This window comes from Rhinatrema bivittatum, chromosome 2 (assembly GCF_901001135.1).
Source record: "Rhinatrema bivittatum chromosome 2, aRhiBiv1.1, whole genome shotgun sequence".
In the NCBI taxonomy this organism is placed as follows: domain Eukaryota; kingdom Metazoa; phylum Chordata; class Amphibia; order Gymnophiona; family Rhinatrematidae; genus Rhinatrema; species Rhinatrema bivittatum.
The window spans coordinates 9,312,472-9,333,506 of NC_042616.1; positions in this window are offsets into that span (position 1 = coordinate 9,312,472).

Below are 21,035 nucleotides of genomic sequence, written 5' to 3' on the forward strand. Positions count from 1 at the left end.
CAAATTACAAGGCTATCCTCACATTCACCAGCCAGCCAGCTATCCACCTTCTTAATAATCGAATCACCAGCTAAGATGGCCAACCTAATACTTCCCTCTTGGGCTCAAGCCCTTGGGGACCCATTCTCAGTGTGAGCGGATAATGCAATACCTGGAGAGCAGGTCCTAGCTACAGGAGCATTTCCTGCCACACCAAGGTGATGCTGTCTGTCCAGATGACATTTCTCCTCCAGGGCAATACAAGAGATCCCAGACTGAAGTTGGGACTTGGCTACTATGTCCCTGAAGGTCTCCTCTATATACCTCTGGCTATCTTTGTCTGCCCATCTTTCAGGTCTGCCACTCCAGCCTCCAGAGATTGAACTCATTCTCTGAGACAGAAGCTTTTTGCACTGGGTACACACATACAAACTTTCACTATCTGGTAGGTAATCATACATGTGGCATTCAGCACAAAAGACTGGAAGGCCCCCCCATCTCACTGCTGAACTGCTATCAGCATCTTAATATTGTTGAGTTCTTGATTAATTTAGGTTGCAAAGGAAACAGGGATGCATAAATTAGAGTCCTTTAAATGTATGTGATGTATTTAATGCTACTTTGCCAGTGACCTGCAAAGGAACAATAATTAATCTATTGATAAGAACTGGATCACTCCCTTGTTTTAGATAAATCCCTGATTGAATTTTGGGGTGAAAACATCTCTTGTACTTTTATATGGGATAAGAATCTATAAATCAAAGAATCTGCTTGGGGTGAGTGGGAGGGAAAGAAAGACAAACTAAAAAATTGCCTACCTTTCCTTTCTTTTAATTAGGCACATACACTTAAAAATTACCTACCTTTCCTGTCTTTTAATCATGCACATAGACTTAAAAATTATCTACCTTTCCTGTCTTTTAATCATGCACATAAACTTAAAAATTACCTACTTTTCCTTTATTTTAATCATGCATATACACTTAAAAATTACCTACCTTTCCTTTCTTTTAATCAGGCACATACACTTAAAAATTACCTACCTTTCCTGTCTTTTAATCATGCACATACACTTAAAAATTACCTACCTTTCCTGTCTTTTAATCATGCCCATACACTTAAAATTACCTAGCTTTCCTTTCTTGTAATCATGCCCATACACTTAAAAATTACCTACCTTTCCTTTCTTGTAATCATGCACATACACTTAAAAATTACCTACCTTTCCTTTCTTGTAATCATGCACATACACTTAAAAATTACCTACCTTTCCTTTCTTGTAATCATGCACATACACTTAAAAATTACCTACTTTTTCCTTTATTTTAATCAGGCACATACACTTAAAAATTACCTACCTTTCCTTTCTTGTAATCATGCACATACACTTAAAGATTAACTACCTTGCCTTTCTTTTAATCATACATACACACTTAAAAATTACCTTTCTTTTTTTTTTAATTAGGCACACACTTAAACATTAATTACTTTTCTTTTAATCAAGCACACACACTTAAAAATTACCTACTTTTCTTTGCTTTTAATCAAGCACATATGCTAAAGATTAATCTACCCCACAATTTCTCATTTCCAAACTTTTAAGTCACAAAATTACCCAGCAAAGCAATACACACCAATCCTCTTCAGCCACTAGCAAAATTTCCCTTTGCTTTCAGTACTCCCTCGGGATTTCTTTGATTGTGTGACTAGGAGGTTCAGTAATGAACTGAATAGCCTAGGGGGTGGATCCCGAAGTAGTAGAGTTAGGGTAAATGGGGTGATAAGTGAATAACTAGGGGACTGGTCCTAGGGCCAGTTCTGTCAATATCTTTATTGACATTGCAGAGGAGTTAGAGGGAAATGTTTGCCTTTTCATATTAGACACTAAAATCTACAACATGATAAGGTGATGGCCATTACTGGGAGGATGCTTAGAGGCATAAGGAGAGACATAGCCAGAAGAAAAAGAGCGGTAATAATGCTGCCTTACATGTAATTGGTGAGGCCTCACCTGGATGACTGTGTTCAGTTCTGAATGTTTTATTTATTAATTTCTTTATTATTAGTCGCTTGGTGATGAACTCTAGGTGACATAAAAATACATACATAATCCAAACAATAAAATCGAAAGTAAATTACCTTACATATAATAAGCCAAATTCATAAGCCTAACAATGACAATTAAAACAAAACTTAATAAAGCAACTAAAAAACATCAGCAATCGCAAAACAAACACCAAAGAACTTAAACATCAATTAAGCAATGGCAAGTCGGAACAGATGTCAGCTGGTATGTGTAAAATGCTCTGAGCATGACTATTGTATTGTTGGTTGTTGTTTTGTGAAACTGCTATTTTATGTGATCTTATTGTTCATCGCATTGGGCAATTTTTATCTGTAAAGCAATTAACAAATGAAGATAAATAAACAGATAAATAAATAAACGTATACATTGTATATATTTATTCCACCTTTTAGGCACTCCGAAAGGATATAGAGAAGCTAGAGATGGTCTAGAGACGGGCAAGCTAAATGGTGCAGGGTTTGTACAGAGAGCCCGATGAGATGTGAATGAAGGAGGTTAATGTCATGTCTTCCCCTAGGACCCAGCTCTCTGGTAGGGAGGGAAATGCCCAGCTGTTATAGTGGGACTCCTCTTGCTGACTCTGGATTTTGTCGATTTGCCTCATACCTGGGACCTCTGCTTCTGTGTCATACGTGTGAAAGAAAATAAATGTGGCGTGAATCCTGTGGTTTTCTTTAGAGTCACACGAGGTGCAGAACCCTGCCGACTCTGAGAGACAGTATAGTAGCAGGGTTACCCTCGCATGGAAATCCCATGTTCATGAAGGCATTGGCTATTACCCCCTTCCTGCGCTGGCTTAACTCAGGTTTTCTTAGGTCTTCATTCTAAAGCATATGAGGACAGATTTCAAGATCTAAACAGGCACATCCTGGAGGAAAGGCGAGATATGACAGAGGCATTCAAATATCTCAAAGGTTTCCATGCACAGGAAGGGAGCCTTTTTTTTTTGACGGAAAGGAAGCTCTAGAATGAGGGGGTCAGGAGATGAGGGTGAAAGGGGGCAGACTCAGGAGTAATCTTAGGAAATATTTCTTCACAGAGAGGGTGGTGGACGCGTGGAACGACCTCCCAGCGGAAGTGCTAGAGAGAAAAGCAGCATCTGAATTCAAGAAAGCCTGGGATGGGATGAGAATTATAATTGCTAAATTAATCGAGTGGATGGGCAGACGAGATGGGTCACACAGTCTTTTTCTTCCCTTGGGTTTCTCCGATTCTGTGCTCATAGCCTGGGATAAGCAGTGGCTTCCCCCAAATCCACCTGGTTAGTAATGGCTTATGGACTTTTCTTGCAGGAACTTATCCAAAACCTTTTGTTTTGTTTCGTTTTGTTTTTATAAATTACGTACTTACTGCATTTTTTGATTCATAAATTCAAGAAATCTTGAAAAAGAATTGGGACAATCAAAGAAGAAAATGTCCAAGAATAATGCATATATTATTTATATTACAATCCCCGTGCTCAAGACCACATTACGAGGAGCAAAAACCAGTAGAAAAAGTAATGAGGAAACGTAAACCACTCAAACTACACATGGGCTTCACTTTAACTAGTGGCTTACTACTCTTTTTTAAAAGAAATTTCTCCAGGTGGTCGGGATTGTAAAAGAAACATTTTACACTACTGAGACCTTGCATTACACTTACATGGGAATCCAGTTTGAACAATTTTTATTGTGCAAAAGAACGGAAGAACAATCCCCGCGGAGCGTACGCTCTGCAACTCCGCGGGTAAGCAACAATACGAAAGGTACTTTTGTTTGTATGCATAGTACACAGTAGCAGTACCTACCATCCCTGAAACCCACCCCGAACCCTCCCACCCTGCTCACTCACAACCAATAATGAAAATCATCAAATATTGCGGCAGGGGATGCCGTGGGAATAAGACTGAGGGTCAGACGTTCAGAACGAGACTGTGGGAGCGACGTGGCAGCAACTGACGATGGCGGTCCCAAATCGGCGTGGATCGTCGCCCGAGAACAGGAGAGGATGCGGACGCCATGGACTCCATGGGCATCAGAAGGGTGCAGGCTGTTCCTCCACATCCAAAAGGTCAGGTGCCTCCGAATCCTTCCAGCAGTCCAGCCTTCCGAATCAACAAAGGCGGAGCTGCGCCCAGGATAGTCGAGGCAGAGACGTGGTCAAATAATCCCAAGATATTCATGTCCAAAAGGGTCAGCCAGATATTGCAACACACGGCCCCAGAAATGCCGAATTCGAGGGCAGTCCCAGAATAAATGAAATAAAGTCCCCGGGACCACCTTACATTTAGCACTCAACGCCAATGGTGACAACTTGGCTAGAAACGTAACATGAGGGGAGATAAAAGCTCTGTACAGGAATTTAAACTGCATTTCCCGGTAGTACATATTGGTGGTCACCGCGGACAAGTGCCGGAAACAGGCCTGCAGAGTGGAGGAAGCAAGGGTCAACTGTCCGTCTTTATTCCATCGCTCCGCCAGTATTGTGCAAACATCTACACGCACTAATTTCCTGAGACCTTTATAGCAGGCCGATAAGGAGATTGCACTAGCAAAGAATTGTGTCAAGGGCCTGAAACACAGTCGGCTGGCACTCCACCAGGGGAAGGGAGTGGATATAATGACGGGTTTTATTTATTTAGATTTTAGATTTTTTTTTTAGATTTAGGTTTATTTTTTAGATTTATATTCTGCTTTTCACACTTTTTTCAATGCTTCAAAGTGGATTACATTCAGGTACTGTAGGTATTTCCCTATCCCCAGAGGGCTTACAATCTAAGTTTGTACCTGAGACAATGGAGGGTATAGAGGATATAATGACCGTTCTGTAAATAGGGAAAAACCTGAGAACTAGGAAGGTCATATAATTCCCTCAAAACCGGAAAGGTTAAGATCAGGCTCTCCCCATCTTGCACATGTCCCAACTGGGAAAGACCCCTAGTCGCCCAGAGGCCGAAAGCCCGAGAGTGCAATCCAGGGGTGAATGCCGTGTTACCCCTTATGGGCAACAAATAGGCACACCCACGGGGAATCCCCAATCATTTAGTTACACGGAACCACGTGCGGCGGATCGGTTCTAAGAGCATGTGCTTTTGTAGGGGATTCGGGCAGACCTTGAGTGGAAGCCTGTAGGACATATCGCAGATCCAAGGGAGCCACTAGCCCTTGTTCAGCAGAAATGTTGACATATGCCGAATGCCCCAGTACCCAGTCTCTAATAATCCGTAAATTCCCTGCTAAATTGTAACTGGCTAGATCCTGGACCCCCATACCACCATACCGCCCCCGTCGCTCCTTAAGCCAGAGCAAGGGGATACGGGCTTTCTTCCCCCACCAAATGGAGGAGCGCAACACCTTGTCTGGAGTCGCCACATCCCTGTATTTAAAATGCAATGGCAATTTTTGGATTAGATACAGCCACTTGGGGAGGAGGGTCATTTTGAAGAAGTTGATGAGCCCCGCTAAAGAAAGCGGCAAAGCCCGCCAGGCCTGTAATTTGCTCACCGTATGATCCCAAACCCGGGGAATATTGAGACGATAGAGCTGGGTCATGAATGGACTCTTTGGCCCACTGCAAGGGGAAATCCCCTCCCCATGCTTGTTTTAACTCCTCGGGGGCAATTAGGGCCTCTGATTTGTCCCAATTTATCCTCAAACCAGAAAAGGCGCCAAAAGTAGTAAACAACCGTAACAGTGGAGGCAGCGAATGCCTTGGTTGCGTCAGAAAGACCAAACTATCATCTGCAAATGCTGCGTTATTTGAAGATAGTATCCTGATACTTAATCCCCCTGACCTCCTTATGCGCCCGGATGGAACGAAGAAAGGGCTCTAAGGTTAGGATAAAAAGCAATGGAGATAGGGGGCAACCTTGCCTCGTCCCTCTGTGGATTTAAAAGGGATCAGACCTGGTACCATTAACAATAATCGAAGCCATTGGTTCCCTGTACAACAAGGCTACCGCCTTAGTGAACAGCCCATCAAATCCCATATCATGCAAACATTGAAATAAGTAGTTCCACTCCACTCTATTGAACACTTTCTCAGCGTCGAAACTGACCACCATGTAAGGGGCCGCCACTCTAGCATAGAGAGCCATAGCATTGAGTACCAGTTTAATATTAGTTAAGGCATACCGCCGTCTCACAAAAACAACTGGACCTGGAGCAATCAAAAAAGGTAGTATTGTGGCCAACCGGTCAGCCAATATTTTGGCCATCAATTTTTGGTCAAAATTCAACAATGAGATGGGCCGATAAGAGGACGGGGAGAGAGGATCTTTACCTGACTTGGGTATTAAGGTAATATGGGCTAAGTTAGTGTGCTCAGGATATTTGCCCCAGTGAATCAGCTCATTATACGCCAGCGCTAATGAGGGCCTAAAACGTCCACCAATGTCTTATAAAATTTGGTCGTGTACCCATCCGGGCCTGGAGACTTGAAACGGGGAGCACAACGAATAGCTTGCACGACCTCATCCACGGTAATAGGTTCATTTAAAGAATTCCGTTGCTGAGGCGATAAGCGAGGTAATAACCGTTGTGCCATAAAATTGACATAACCCTCATCAGGTCCCCCCTCAGAGGCATAAAGCACCGAATAGTAATGTCTAAAAGCGGCCACAATAGCTGATGTGTCATTTAGCACCTGGCCTGAGGAGTCACGAAGAGCTGCGACATGCCTAGGCCCCCGTGCAGATCGGACCAAATTCACCAGCATTTTCCCAGATTTGTTACTATACTGGAAAAGTTTAAATTGATAATAAGCCAGGCTCTTTTGAGTCCTCTGATGTATTAAAGAATTAAGGGCATTTTAAATAGACATATAGCGCTCCCTGTTCACCGGAGTATGGGCTCCACTAAGCGCTTTCTGGGTCCGGCGCATCTGCGCAGTAAGAGCCAACAGACGCTGGTCCATGGTCTTTCTTCGGTGGGCCAGATAAGAAATGATATCGCCCCGGAGGACCGCCTTAGCAGCATACCAACACAGTACAGGAGAATCTACATGCTGGCCATTAAAAGACGCGTTCTCTGACCACTTAGTACACAAATGAGCCTGGAAGGCAACATCCTCAGCCAAAAAAATAAGGATATCACCAGAGAGGTCTCAAACGAGAAGAGGAAGTGTCCAAAAAGTCAAGCCAATGCCCGTATCCGCAATTTTGGAAAAAGCATGCGCGCTGACCAGCATATAATCAATCCTGGAATGAGATGCATGAGCTCTAGAGACGGGAGTGAAATCCCTCTCTGAGGGATGTAACGTTCTCCGGGCGTCGACCAAATGAAGGGACTGTTCAAAAAATGCTATCCCCTTACTGGGCTGCCTCCCGAGGGAGCGGTCTGTGACACATCTGAAATAGGATCCTTGACCTCATTAAAATCCTCCCCCCGCCAACAGTGTGTGTGAAACAGAAGGCAAAACTATACCATATAGATCCCTAAAAAAAACGGGTCATAGGTGTTGGGGGCATACAAGCTACAGAGAACCAGATGAACCCTATTTAGCTCTGCCACAAGGACAATGTATCGGCCCATGGGGTCTTTGATTTCTTTCTGGATCATGAAAGATAACTTTTTATTGACCAGAATGGCAACTCCCGCAGATTTAGGGTTTGCCGAGGCAAAATACACTGCTCCAACCCAACTCTGACAAAGTTTCTTCTGCTCCAGGTCCGTGAGATGTGTTTCTTATAACATGGCTATATCGGCAGACTGCCTCCTTAAAGCCGCCAAAATCTTGGTCCATTTAATAGGCGAGTGTATGTCACATACATTCCATGAGACTATTCTAGAACCTTTCCAAGACAACTATTTGCCTGAAGGCATAAAACAATACAACACAGTATAGAACGAGTCGAAAGGGAGACCCTCCCAGCTGGGGCCGCCCCAACTAGCAGGCAAAGAGACACTCATAGGAACCCTGATCCCCAACAGAAAACAAACCAATCTCCCAGGGATCCAGATGTGGTGAGCAGCCCCCCCCCCCTTTCCCTCCCATCCCTCCCCCACCTCTTCCTCCCCTTGACCCACTACCATCAGAATACCCCATAGGGTATCGGAGATCACCACCCAACATGCTGGGCTCCATCTCGAAACCCGGCCCATCCATTACTGACAGAATTAAACAGCTTAACATTCAGAACATAAAATGTGAACATGGACCCCACCCCTCAGTTTACAGGGGGGTAAGAGAATGAGTGAGAAACATGGCTTCCGCAGTAAACTAGAACATTAAGGCTTCCAAAATGTCCACCAAGAGGGTAGAAAAAAGAAACAGCCAGACCCCGCTCCAGGTGGTCCCTGTATGAAACCACAACAACACAGCCAAACCAAAAGGATCTGCTCAACCCAGAAAGAAAGGATATCTCCTCCAAAACAAATCAGTGTCCACAAATGGGTCCAAATTGCCCAACAGATTTGTTGCTGAAGGTTCATCGAAGGGTCCAGCAGGGCTGCCAGTGTCCAGCCGTGACGCAGGGAAGCGTGATCGAGCAGAACCAGAATAAGAATAAAAGAAAACCATTAAGGATCTTCTCTCCGCTGGTCAGTGGAAGCAGAGCCAGATTTCTCCTGCTCTTTCTCCCCCCACAAAACGCTGGCGCTCTTCGGGGGTCGGTGAACCAGCGCACCCCATTCCAGGTCTGTACCCGCACCTTGGCAGGATACACAAGGACTGCACGGACCCCCAGTGCAAAACATCTTGCTGCACGCTGCGCTGCCAGCGCAGCAGACTAGTCCTGGAAGACCAGAATCGTTTTATTATTATATGTTCAGGGCTTCGCCGCTCGCACGCTGCGCAAACTTTCCACTTTGTGGGCGAAGTTTAGGATCTTAGCGATAACCACTCGGGGCCCCAGGCGATTCGCGTGCTCCACGTGGAGCGGGCCGTGTTGCAGGGAGAGGCCCAGTTCTTTCAGGAGCCAGAGAGGCCCGCTTCCTCAATAGCCTCCGGCAGGCCCACAAACCTTAGATCTGAGCGACGAGCTCTGTTCTCGAGGTCATCTATGCGCGCTGCATGTTTTAGCATTGAGGCTTGGAGCCCTGCGATTTCCCGCCGAGCTGCCGCGAGACCATCTTGGTTCTCAGAAACGCGGTGTTCCACCTCCTCGGTTCGGGCCTCAAATCCAGCCAGGGTGCCCGAAATAGCTGCACCGAGATTTTTTTTTTAACTCAGGCGCTAGCGCTTCTACCCTGGCCGTCTTAATTTCTTGAATCGCTGCCGGCTGCGCCATCTCGGCAGGCCCCGTGTAGTCCTCCAGCAGGGCGGTGTCAGCATGACGTGCCTTGTCCCTTTCCCTATCCTTCTTAGCCGTCCGGGAAGCCATGGGAATCGAAAAAAAAAAAAGTCCCTTAAAGGCTACTCACGTTCACGAATCGGGCCAGCTGTGAAAAATTGTGGGTTGATGGCTCAGGATGGGGTTTGAGGCCTGAAACAGGACCCAAGAGGGAGAGCTACATCCGCCCCTCTCAAGGCATCACGTGACCTCTACATGGGAATCTAAGTCAAAAACTAACTCCCAATGCAAGTCCCCTTTCTTTCTTCTGCAGGAATAATTTTCGCCTACATGTCGTCTCTCTAGGTACAGATGGGAAAGTGGCTAGTTTTTCTGACCCAGAAATATTTCCTCCTGTAGCCTAAAAACCCTTTGAAGCATCAGGTTTTTACCACTCCCTTGTTCAAAGGTTACCCAGAATGTAGCACTCCGGCATTCATCTCCATGAGGCTGCAAAACAGGAGCAGGCAAATATCCACCTTCAACCGGTAAAACCAAACCAGTTGGCGTGACCACAGAGGATCTCGTTAACAGGCAAATAGAAAACCTTTCCCGCAGAGGGAACATCTTGAGAGGAGAATTTTAACAATTCCGAATCTTTTCAACGCAACATCAGGAGACCCTGTAGGAATTTGACAAAAATGTAAAAAATGCACATTGACCCTCCCACCGTAATTGTATTTTTCTGTTTTATATTGTCAAATCTAATTTTTATAAGAGCTAAAGAAGAGAGCTGCAAGGTAACACTCTGAGCTTCGAGACTTCCCACTCTCTGATCATGCTCCTGAGATGACCGTAGACATAGTAAACACATTTACTAACAGGTTGAATAGGAGAAGTACTGACAGGCGCTGTACCCCGTCCTCTCGGCTAACAGAAGGGCTTAGTAATTGGTGGAATAGAACTCACTCCTTATATACCCATGCACTGTTATTTTGTGACACATGCTTTTTATATTTCACCCTAAACCCCCCCCCCCCTTAAATCCCCAGTTATTCCCTTCCCCTTACCTATTAACATGCCTAACATCTCCAGGGATAAAAGACTAAGGGCTACAACATCAACAGTCTCCAGTGGTCCCCCTGTGGGATGACAATCAGGACCAGGGGAGCCACCCACACAAAATATACCCTCCCCCACCCCAACCAAAGCCCCATTTCTCTCTCAGTACTTCAGTCTGAATTTCTCCACCTCCCTCTCCTCCTAGGCACCTTCCTGCTCCAATTCCTTTCTATTGCAATCTGCAGTCAGGGAGATGCACTCAGACTTTCAAGAAAAACTGGGCTTTTCAGTCAAGCTTACTCCGGAGACTTAAGTTCACCCCGATGCCGCTCCACGGACAAGGACTTGGACTCACGGACAATGGGCACGCCGCACGCTCAGCCCTAGTCCTCCCAGGCCTCAGCTGGGGCCCTCCTCTTCATAGTTATTTTTTTTCGTCCGCCCTTTCCTCCCTATTTCCCCTGCCCTCCCCCCCCCCCCCCCCATGCTCTGCTCTTCCCCGCCTCAGTTCTCCATTATTCTCTTCTTAGACCCACTGACCTAAGCTTTAGCTTACCTAACCAATGAAGTAACTTACATCCAGCTTTATCCTTATACATTGCAACAGGTAACCGGAAGTCTCTTCCCTTTCTTATGTGGCACCCAAGTGCTTTTCCCCTTTCCAGGCTTAAATGGAGTGACTCCTCTGCTTTCTCTCTCCAGCCCCTCCAGTTTCCGCCTCTTTACTGGAAAGTACCCCCATTTTATACGTTAGATGTTATCATTTATATGCTATTTATTATGTTGAATTACCATATTTATACGGTTTGCAAGTACTCTATGGGCTGTAAATGCTTCTTGTTTTTAAGTGTTTAAATGTACAAATATACAAATTGTACCGCTTCTATGCGACGGTTCTGTTGTACTGTAAACCGGTGTGATCTGTATTCTTTACAGGAATGTCGGTATATAAGAATTTTAAATAAATAAATCTACTAGATAAATGAAGCTTGACCGGCGTGCCGCAAATGCGCAGTAGAGAGCAACTCTACCGCGCATGCGCGAGCAGCACGTCGGTCAGAACTTGCCTTTAACAAAAATGGCGAGGAGCCGGAGCAGTAGCAGTGGCGGCGGCGGCGAGGAGCAGTGGCGGCGGCGGCACGCGCAAGGGAGGGCCTTCCCCCGGAGATCTTCCTCTGCCTGTAACAAAAATGGCGCGGCGAGGAGCAGTAGCAGTAGTGGCGGCGACGGCAGTGCGCGCGAGGGAGGGAGGGACCTCCCCCGGAGATCTTCCTCTGCGCCATCGGGAGGGGAGGGGATTGAGAGAGGGGGAGTGACTGAGGGGAGGGAGGAGAGTGGGGGGGGAGGGGGAAGAGAGTGAAGGGAGGGAAGAGAGTGAGGGGAGGGGGGAGAGGAGATAGTGAGGGGAGGGGGAGGGAGGAGAGTGAGGGGAGAGGGGAGAGGGGAGGGGGAGGTGGGAGGGAGACTAGAGGGTGAGGGGAGAATGAGGGGGGAGGGGGAGAATGAGGGGAGGGAGGGAAGAATGAGGGGTAAGAAAATGGACCGGAAAAAAAAATGTTAATGTAGCCCGTTGTTACGGCCTTAATGGCTAGTAAATAAATAAATAAATGGTTTCAGTTTTACTTTATTTTTCTTTCAGGAATGTGACTGTACCCATTTGTCCAAGCCGAATGTCATTCAGATATCATCTGAGAAACTCTTCCCAACACGGAATTGTTCTGCTAAATGAGCATCACAAGAACTACAGAGTTTCAAATCATCAACAAATAGTAAATGCAGTATCTTTGATTGGACAGTGGTTGCTCTAGGATTAAGGTTTTCGTGAGACCTGCAGGGAAAATTGCATGTGGCACTGATTCAAAAAAGCCCCTGCATCACTTGGGAGCCCCAGAGTACTGAGGCAGAGCCAGTAACTGAGCTGTAGGCTGGTTGGGTCCTGGAGGAACCACTGGAACTGCCACTGGCAGAGCTGGGAGGGCCAGTACAGACAAGGTGTCCAAATGCACTATGAGGCGATTCACAACAGCGACTAGTAATTCCAAGTGTCTGCAGCTTCTGGGCTAGGCCAGGAATGGTCTTTAATGCGAGCAAGTCCGCCAGGTCCATGGCCTCGGCAATCTCTTTCAGGCATGGACCCTTGGCACAATCTGCAGAGTGGCATCCTGCAGGTCCCCACCATGATAAGAGTGGCACGTGACATGATAAAGTGTCAGGAGTTGCAAAACTTAACTTCAAGCTGCAGTATATCAGTAATTTCTGGAACCAGCCCATTTTTTTAAATTGCAAATAATAATGCACCATATTTCTGCTATATTTACAGCATTTTGATGAATCAAGGCCATTGTTGTTCGGTAAACTGGAGTTGGAGCGGTGCAGGGCCTGCGCGGTCGGCGCCGGAGACCCGCCGGGGTAAGGCCTACTTAATTTACACTTACCCACGACCGCCTCCAACCCCGACCACGAGGCAGCCCCTGCCTTCCTCCGGGAAGCGCTGACGTCATCGGCCGACCTTCCTCCGCCTCCGAGGGACACGCTGCCGACGCACAGCCAATCAGGGGACAGCCCTGATTGGCCTTTAAACCCGAGAGACGCCCGGACTGAGCCCCTTTCACCCGGACGCTGCCGAGGGGAGAAGACGACTTGGAGCGGTGCAGGGCCTGCGCGGTCGGCGCCGGAGACCAGCCGGGGTAAGGCCTACTTAATTTACACTTACCCACGACCGCCTCCGACCCCGACCACGAGGCAGCCCCTGCCTTCCTCCGGGAAGCGCTGACGTCATTGGCCGACCTTCCTCCGCCTCCGAGGGACACGCTGCCGACGCACAGCCAATCAGGGGACAACCCTGATTAACCCTCTAATTATAAATATAGCAGGCTCCCAGGCGCCGCGCGCCAAGCGTCGCGCGCCGAAGGAGCACGCCAAAGGAGCCTGCTCCTTTGTGCGCTCCTTCGTGCACTCCCTTTGTGTACTCCCGTATGCTCCTCTGTCTTCAATGTTCCTCCCCTCCAACCCCCCCCACAGCCCTCAACAACTACCAGCCCCATTATATTCTTCCCAACACTCAACATATGAATCTCTGAAAAGTAATCATCCAACTCCCAAACAACCTAACAACCCCTACCACCATTCACTCCCCACTCAGCAACCAAGCAACAACCTTCTCACACAAAACTCACACAATGGCCTCAGCCCAATACATCCCCAAACTAACCCATCGCCACAACAACCACCACACTCCTAAATCCACACCCACCACTAGACGTCTCACCAAAATTCACCCCAACCCTAACATACCCTATACCTCAATCACACTCATTACTCTACTCCTCATTAATGCACAGTCAATCACCAAAAAAATCCCAATCATCCATGACATACTCACAGACGACCAACCAGACATATTCTGTATAACCGAATCTTGGCTGAAACATTCTGACACAGTCCTACTCAATCAACTGCCCAAAAACACATACAATATTTTCTCCATACCCAGAAACAAAAGAAAGGGAGGTGGCCTACTATTCCTAGCTCACAAAAAACTTAAATTCTCTTCCCACTCCCTAAACTTACCACCCCCTATCGAGACCAACCTATTCAAATCAAAACATCTCCAAATTCTCCTCCTATATGCACCTCCTGGTTGCCTACAGCACAACCTTTCCCCCCTGATTGAATCCATCACAACCCACATAAACTTACAAGAACCAGCCATAATACTAGGAGACTTTAACCTCCATATCGACACCCACCCTCCATCCCCCACAAGCGAACTGCTCCTATCCACCATGTCTGCCATCGGATTCACCCAAATCATCAACTCACCCACTCAAAAATCAGGACACACCCTGGACTTAATATTCATAAACAACAAAATATCTGCAACTGAACCACCATCTACAACCCCCACCCCATGGTCTGATCACAGCCTCATCCAAGCCAAGCTTCAACTCCAATCAAACCCACTACAAACAAACAACCGAATCATCGAATTCACCAAACCATGCTCCAGTGAAGACATCGCCAAACTGTTACCTGAGGCACTAAAAACAATCAACTTAAATGACGCCAACACAGCCACAAACTCCTGGATATCTATCAACGCAGACATAGCCAATACATTATGCCCCATGATAAAAAAGGAAATAAAACAATCCACAAAGCAAAGAGCACCATGGTACACCCCAGAACTGAAAACCTCAAAGCGAACACTGAGACAGACTGAGAAACAGTGGAGACGAACCCCCACCTCAAACCTGAAAGACAAATACAGAACACTACTACACAACTATACAACTGACCTTAACACAGCAAAGCGTAATTTCCACACATCAAGAATTCACGATTACCAATTTAACCCAAGGACCCTCTTCGCCTATGTCAAAGACCTTACCAACCCCATCCAAAATGACAATACGCCAAACTCCAGCAACATCTCCAGTGAAAAACTAGCACAATTCTTCAAGGATAAAGTCAACAACATCATTGCCAAGATTCCGCAAACCCACAATGACTTAATTGACACCCCCCCTCCTATCCACTCATGGTCACAATTCACTCCCGTTGCTACCACAGAAATTGAACCTATCATCAGAAAAACCAACCCTGCATCCCACTCCTTAGACCCCATCCCCATCAAAACCCTAAAACTCATCAGAGAGATTATTGTCAAACCAATAACCTACATCATCAACCTATCCCTAGAACAAGGAATCTTCCCAGAAAAACTCAAAAACGCCATCATCAAACCAATCATCAAAAAGCCTCAACTCGACAAATCCGACCCAGCAAACTACAGACCAGTCTCCAACCTCCCATTCCTAGCAAAAATCATCGAAAAAACAGTCAACAATCAACTCACAGACCACCTTGAAACCTTTAATGTTCTTCAGCCTGCACAACATGGTTTCAGAAAACTCTTCAGCACTGAAACCCTCCTCCTCTCCCTCACCGATACCATCCTCAAAGGCCGCGACAAAGGCAAATCGTTCCTCCTGATACTTCTTGATATATCAGCCGCCTTCGACACCATCAATCACAGAACACTCCTCACCAGACTTAAAGAAATTGGTCTCCAAGACACCACAATCAAGTGGTTCAAATCCTACCTCTCAAACAGATCTTACATCGTCAAGATGAACTCATCTGAATCCTCACAAGTGCCCCTCACTCATGGAGTCCCACAAGGTTCTTCCCTATCATCAACCCTCTTCAACATATATCTCATCCCACTATGCAAATACCTATCAGAGGCAAACCTCACCTACTTTGTCTATGCAGACGACATACAAATATTACTCCCCATAAACAACTCCATTCAACTCACTATGGAAAAATGGAACAAACTCAGCTCAAACTTATCCCATTTACTATCTCAATTATCACTATGTCTCAACCAAGCCAAAACAGAAATCATTCACATCCACGATGACCATCCCTCCTATCCACTCATGTGCACCCCCTCTGACCACCCAGGAAACTCAATCAACCCGGGAGTGCCACAAATCTCACAAACCTCACTCACGCCGTCCACAAGAAACCTAGGCGTAACAATTGACAGCCAACTCAACTTTAAACGACACATCTCCAATACAATCAAAGATGGATTCTTCAAACTGCAGACACTAAAAAAACTCAAACCCCTTCTCCAAGAGCACGATTTCAGAACAGTCCTCCAATCAATTATCTTGTCAAGACTCGACTACTGCAACTCCCTCCTCCTCGGACTACCAGAAATACACATCAAACCCCTCCAAGTTCTACAGAACGCTGCCGCCAGAATCATCTCTAACAACAAAAAATCCCCTCACATCACACCCACGCTCAAAGAACTCCACTGGCTACCCATTACACAAAGAATCCAGTATAAAACCCTCACCCTCATGCACAAAAAAATAAACAACAACAAAATGGACTGGCTAAACAACGGAATACAACCTTACCCCACTCAAAGAACTCTCAGATCCACCAACACTGGACTCCTAGCCATCCCCAATCTCAAAGCTGCACACCTCAACGTCACCCGCAAACGAGCCATAACAATAGCGGGCCCCACCTTATGGAACACCCTCCCCACCTGTCTCAGAAACGAACCTTCACTGCAAGTCTTCAAAAAACACCTCAAAACATGGCTATTTTTAAAAGCTTTCCCACCCGACACATAACCCGCCCAATCGCACCATCCACTCCATGCCCCCTCCACAAGCATCTCGCCCCACACCTTTCCCTCCCTACACAAGCATCTCCCACCACCCTTTCCCTCCCTATCACTACCTTCCTCCCACACATCCCTTCCTCTCCCCTCCCCCCTCTCCCCTCCCTGCTCTCCTTACCATAATTTATCCTCATCAACAAGCCATTTATGTACATATGTTATATACTATAGTCTAATGTTCCATGTACTCCTGTTAGTTCTGTTACAACTTGTTATATTTATTACCATGTTATAATGTAAAATATTCTTGTTATATTTATTACCATGTTATAATGTAAAATATTCTTATATCTATTTAATACCATGTTATAATGTAAAATAGGGCTGTTACCACCCTATTCCTTTAGTTATCTGGAAACCGATGTGATATCTCGATCGAATGTCGGTATACAAAAGAAATAAATAAATAAATAAATAAATAAATAAATAAATAAACTGCAGCTCTCATGAAACCTTAAACCATTCCTTGTACCTACCGATTTTTGTACTGCTTTGGAATCAATACCCACACGTCTCAACGATTCCACATCCTTAATCTCTGGCTTACCGCTTAATACATTAAGCCCACTTCAAAATATTCAAAAGATGGCTGCTCACATGCTTACAGGAGTCAACATCTGTGAACACCTCATCCTGGTACTTCAGTCATTATACTGGCTCCCACTACATTGCTTTATACAATACAAACTGGCAGTGATTATACATAATCTACTGAACAATGTGACTTCACCATGGATAAGCTTGATATTAAGACTCTATACTCCCACCCCCACTCTTCACTCTTCTAGTTAAGACCTCCTAGAAATCCCATCACAACGAGCCACGCGTTTGACAGAGACGAAAGAAAGGGTGTTCTCAATCACCTGACCAACTCTATGGAATTTGCTACCCATATTTAAAAGCAGCATAATTCTATATCAGTGATTTTTCGTAAGATCAGATTATTTCCATTTTATTTTGAGAAATTTCTATGCTGCATAGCCACCACTCTGTGCAGCTTATAATAAACTCTTAATAATAATTCACATAAAACAATAAATAATACGATACCTAGATGACATGGTAACATGCTTCAATTTAACTCTGTTGATGTCTAATTGGCAGATTACTTGTAATTGCCCGTTTCTACTGTAGCCTTTCTGTTCTCTGCTTAATTTGCATATTTTCCGTGTTTTCATTGAACACCGTCCTGAGCTTTGGAAGGACTGGGTAATAAATATTTTAAATAAATATAATATTTGGGGCTGTTGCTTATATTAAGTATGCTTGGAGACCTCTGATAGTTGCCCTGTAAGTTTAGACTATTGATACAAGGCCTATTTCTCCTGCATCTCTTCCGATGAAGAGCCTCATCATACATTAGTTCTAACAAATTAACTGTTGGGCATGGAAGATATTCAATTGGTAAAGATCTTTCTGGGGTCAGTATAAGTGTGGGGGATTGTAAGCTGATTGATAGCTTGTATCTTATTCCATGCTGCTAAAGCACTTTTCAATATATTATATGGAATGGATTGTTTAACTTATTTCTAACAACAGCTGAGTGAGGCTCTTGTCTCACACAAACCACAGGAATTGTTTTCCTGCAAAATGGATCCTTTCATATATTTTCAAATGTGATGACTGAGTGAACTCTTGTCACACTCAGCACATGTAAATTATCTCTCTTTTGTTTCTCTAGTACGGGATCTGATGCCTTACCTCCTCTGGTTTGTGAGCAAAGTTTTTCCCAAATTCAATACATTGAAATGGTCTCGCTCCAGTATGGGTTCTCTGATGCACTACTAGGTCTCTCTTACAAGAAAAGATTCTCTTATTCAGTACATGAAACGAGCAGTTTCTCCAAGTGAGTTTATTTTGCACATTCCTGAACAGGAATGAGCCTCATTCGTATGATCTTAATCTTCTTAGTACTTGCATTTGTAAGGCAGGTGGACCCTTAGTGCTGTGGCACAGTTGGCACAGCCTAGAGAGCGAACCCCCTAGACCCACACTGACAACTGTTGAGCACTCGCTGGGCCAGGAGCATCACCTGTACAAGCCCCTTTCCTCACAGGTTGAGCTCTTGGGTTTTGGAGGCCAGCAGGACTTAGGCGACAGTCCCACAGGGTAAGGAGAGACAGAAGACCTGGGGCCAGGCTAGGTCAGGGCAGGCAGCGAGTAAGAATAGTCAAGGTCCAGGCAAGGGTCTTTCCACAAGTCAGTCCAAGGAGAAGGCAGGAGAAAGGCAAGAGGACTGGTGAGGCAAGGCAGGCTGGAAAAGCAGGTCAGGCTGGATGAGACGGGGCAAGGTACGGCAGGGTGGACGAGACAGGCAATACTCAATATGTACTGCAGACTAGGGAGGAGAGCCATTGCCGAGTCATCTCCTAGGTGTGTGGCTGGGGTTTAAATACCAATTGCTCTGATGTCATCAATGGACGCAGCTGCCACTGTTCCTGCCAAGGGGCCTACTTGATACAGCACACGCCAGGAGGAAACAGGATGGCGGTGTCAGCGTTTGCGGCTTCCTGGGCCTGCTGCAACCAGTGAACATAACAGTTTGCACCAAAGAGAGCCTCCATCTGGAGTTCATAAGGTGTAATATTAATAAGCAACACATGTTCTTAATCAAATCAGTGGCATCCACTATGACTGGAACTATTTCTGTATTTTCTGCCACGTTGTTTTGGTCTCTGCTTGCATCTCTTGGTACTTAAGGATCTTCGCTTTCGCCATACGATCCACAGAATAATCGCTGGGCACCGACCCCTCTATCAGCAATGCCCTTCTTGTGCTCTTCTCTTCAACACAATAGCTGGTTTTCTGCCCTCGATCTTCCTGTCCATAGGAACAGGAGCATTATCGCTCTCTTCTCTTCTGTTAGGGTTGAGCTCCCAATGTTTGTTGGTTATGTTCAAATTATAATTTTTACACAAGCTTCTGATGAATAAGCTGCGCTATATTGTTGTGAGTTTCTGTCTACAGGCCTTCTGACAGCAGGACATTTATTTCTTTAAAAGTTTATTACCTGCCATTCCAAAATAAATGCCTGGGCTGCGGTACAATAAAACACACACAGTTATAATATAACAGAACAATGGAACAACATAATCATTGGGCTACACAGGAAGAGGCGACTATGCATGCATTAGGCAATTAGATAACAGGCTTTTCCCACTACAGACGGATATCTGTAGTGGGAAAAGCTTGGCTAAACAGCTGAGTTTTCAGAAGCTCTTTAAATTCTTTACTGTCCTGGGTTAGATGAAAGGAATGTTGTAGGGCAATTTATGGGAAAGGAGCATTCCCTAGTCGCGGAGAGCCGTGCTGATGGAAGAGAAGGGGCATCTAGTAAGTAGAGACCTGAGGAGTGGAAGAGACGTGGAGGTGCATGTATTTGTAAAGGGGAGGAGATATTGTACAAGAGACTGTGAATGATCACTGCCGTGTTGTACGGTACTTGAGAGCAAAAGGGCAACCACCGTAATGATGTGAGATCCTGTCAGCATTATGGATTATTTGGAGGTGACGGAGATAGGCCAGCGTAAAGATGGGATGTGTAGCCATTTACAGTTCTGATCCTCAGAAACTGCATTTGTCTGTTTTGTCTCGCTAGACGTTACTAGTGGAGATGACCTATAATTCAGGTGGATTACATGCAGCCACATTTTCATGGTGAACCTGATGCACTCTATCAGTTCAGCACTCACTCTGTACATTTCAAGGTCATTTATTATCCAAGAGTGTGGGATGCTAGCCCAGGCTGTCTTATAATCAGTCCATGCTGTCCGAAGGTTTAGACTGTGCATACAGCTGGGCTTGGGTTACCTTTCTGTGCTACTGCTAAGATTTTATTAGAATCAACGTGGTGACATATTCTTTCTGCCTCCATTGCAGTGAACAGCTTAAAGACTGAAGGCAAGCATGGCTGCCATTGGTCGATAGTTTTGGGGGACATTATTTGGCTCTGCCCTTGGTAGAAGTGTTTTTCCTGTTATTAGCCATTGTGGACTTTATTCTGGCTTTCTGATCGATTGTTTTTTTGCAGTTTGCCAGCTCTTGATGGAGAAAGGTCAAATATTTGAGCCAAAAATTGAGCACTTCAACAGGACCAGGCAACTTTCAATTTGGGGCTCATTTTAACCTGGCTTCCAGCTCAATTTTTATAACTTTGGGCTATAGTTCTGATGTTTGCCTCTTCTATATTCCCCTGTATGCTGGCCAATAACTCTGATTTTCTCTCATGCTCTACAGGATCTTTATCGAAATTTCTCCAAAAATAGTGTTTCTTTTTATGTTGATGGTGTTTTAACTGCATTCATGTTCTTCCCCCCAATTCCCTGCAGTACCGCTTTTGGTTTTCTTTAAATGTTTTCTTTTGGTGCTTCTCCTCTCAGTTTTCTTAACGTAACATAATTATAACATCAGACAAAGACCAAATGGTCCATCCGGTCTGCCCAGCAATTTGGTTATGGTATCAACTACCGTTCCATGCAGCTTACCCCCATGCATTCTCTTAAGGG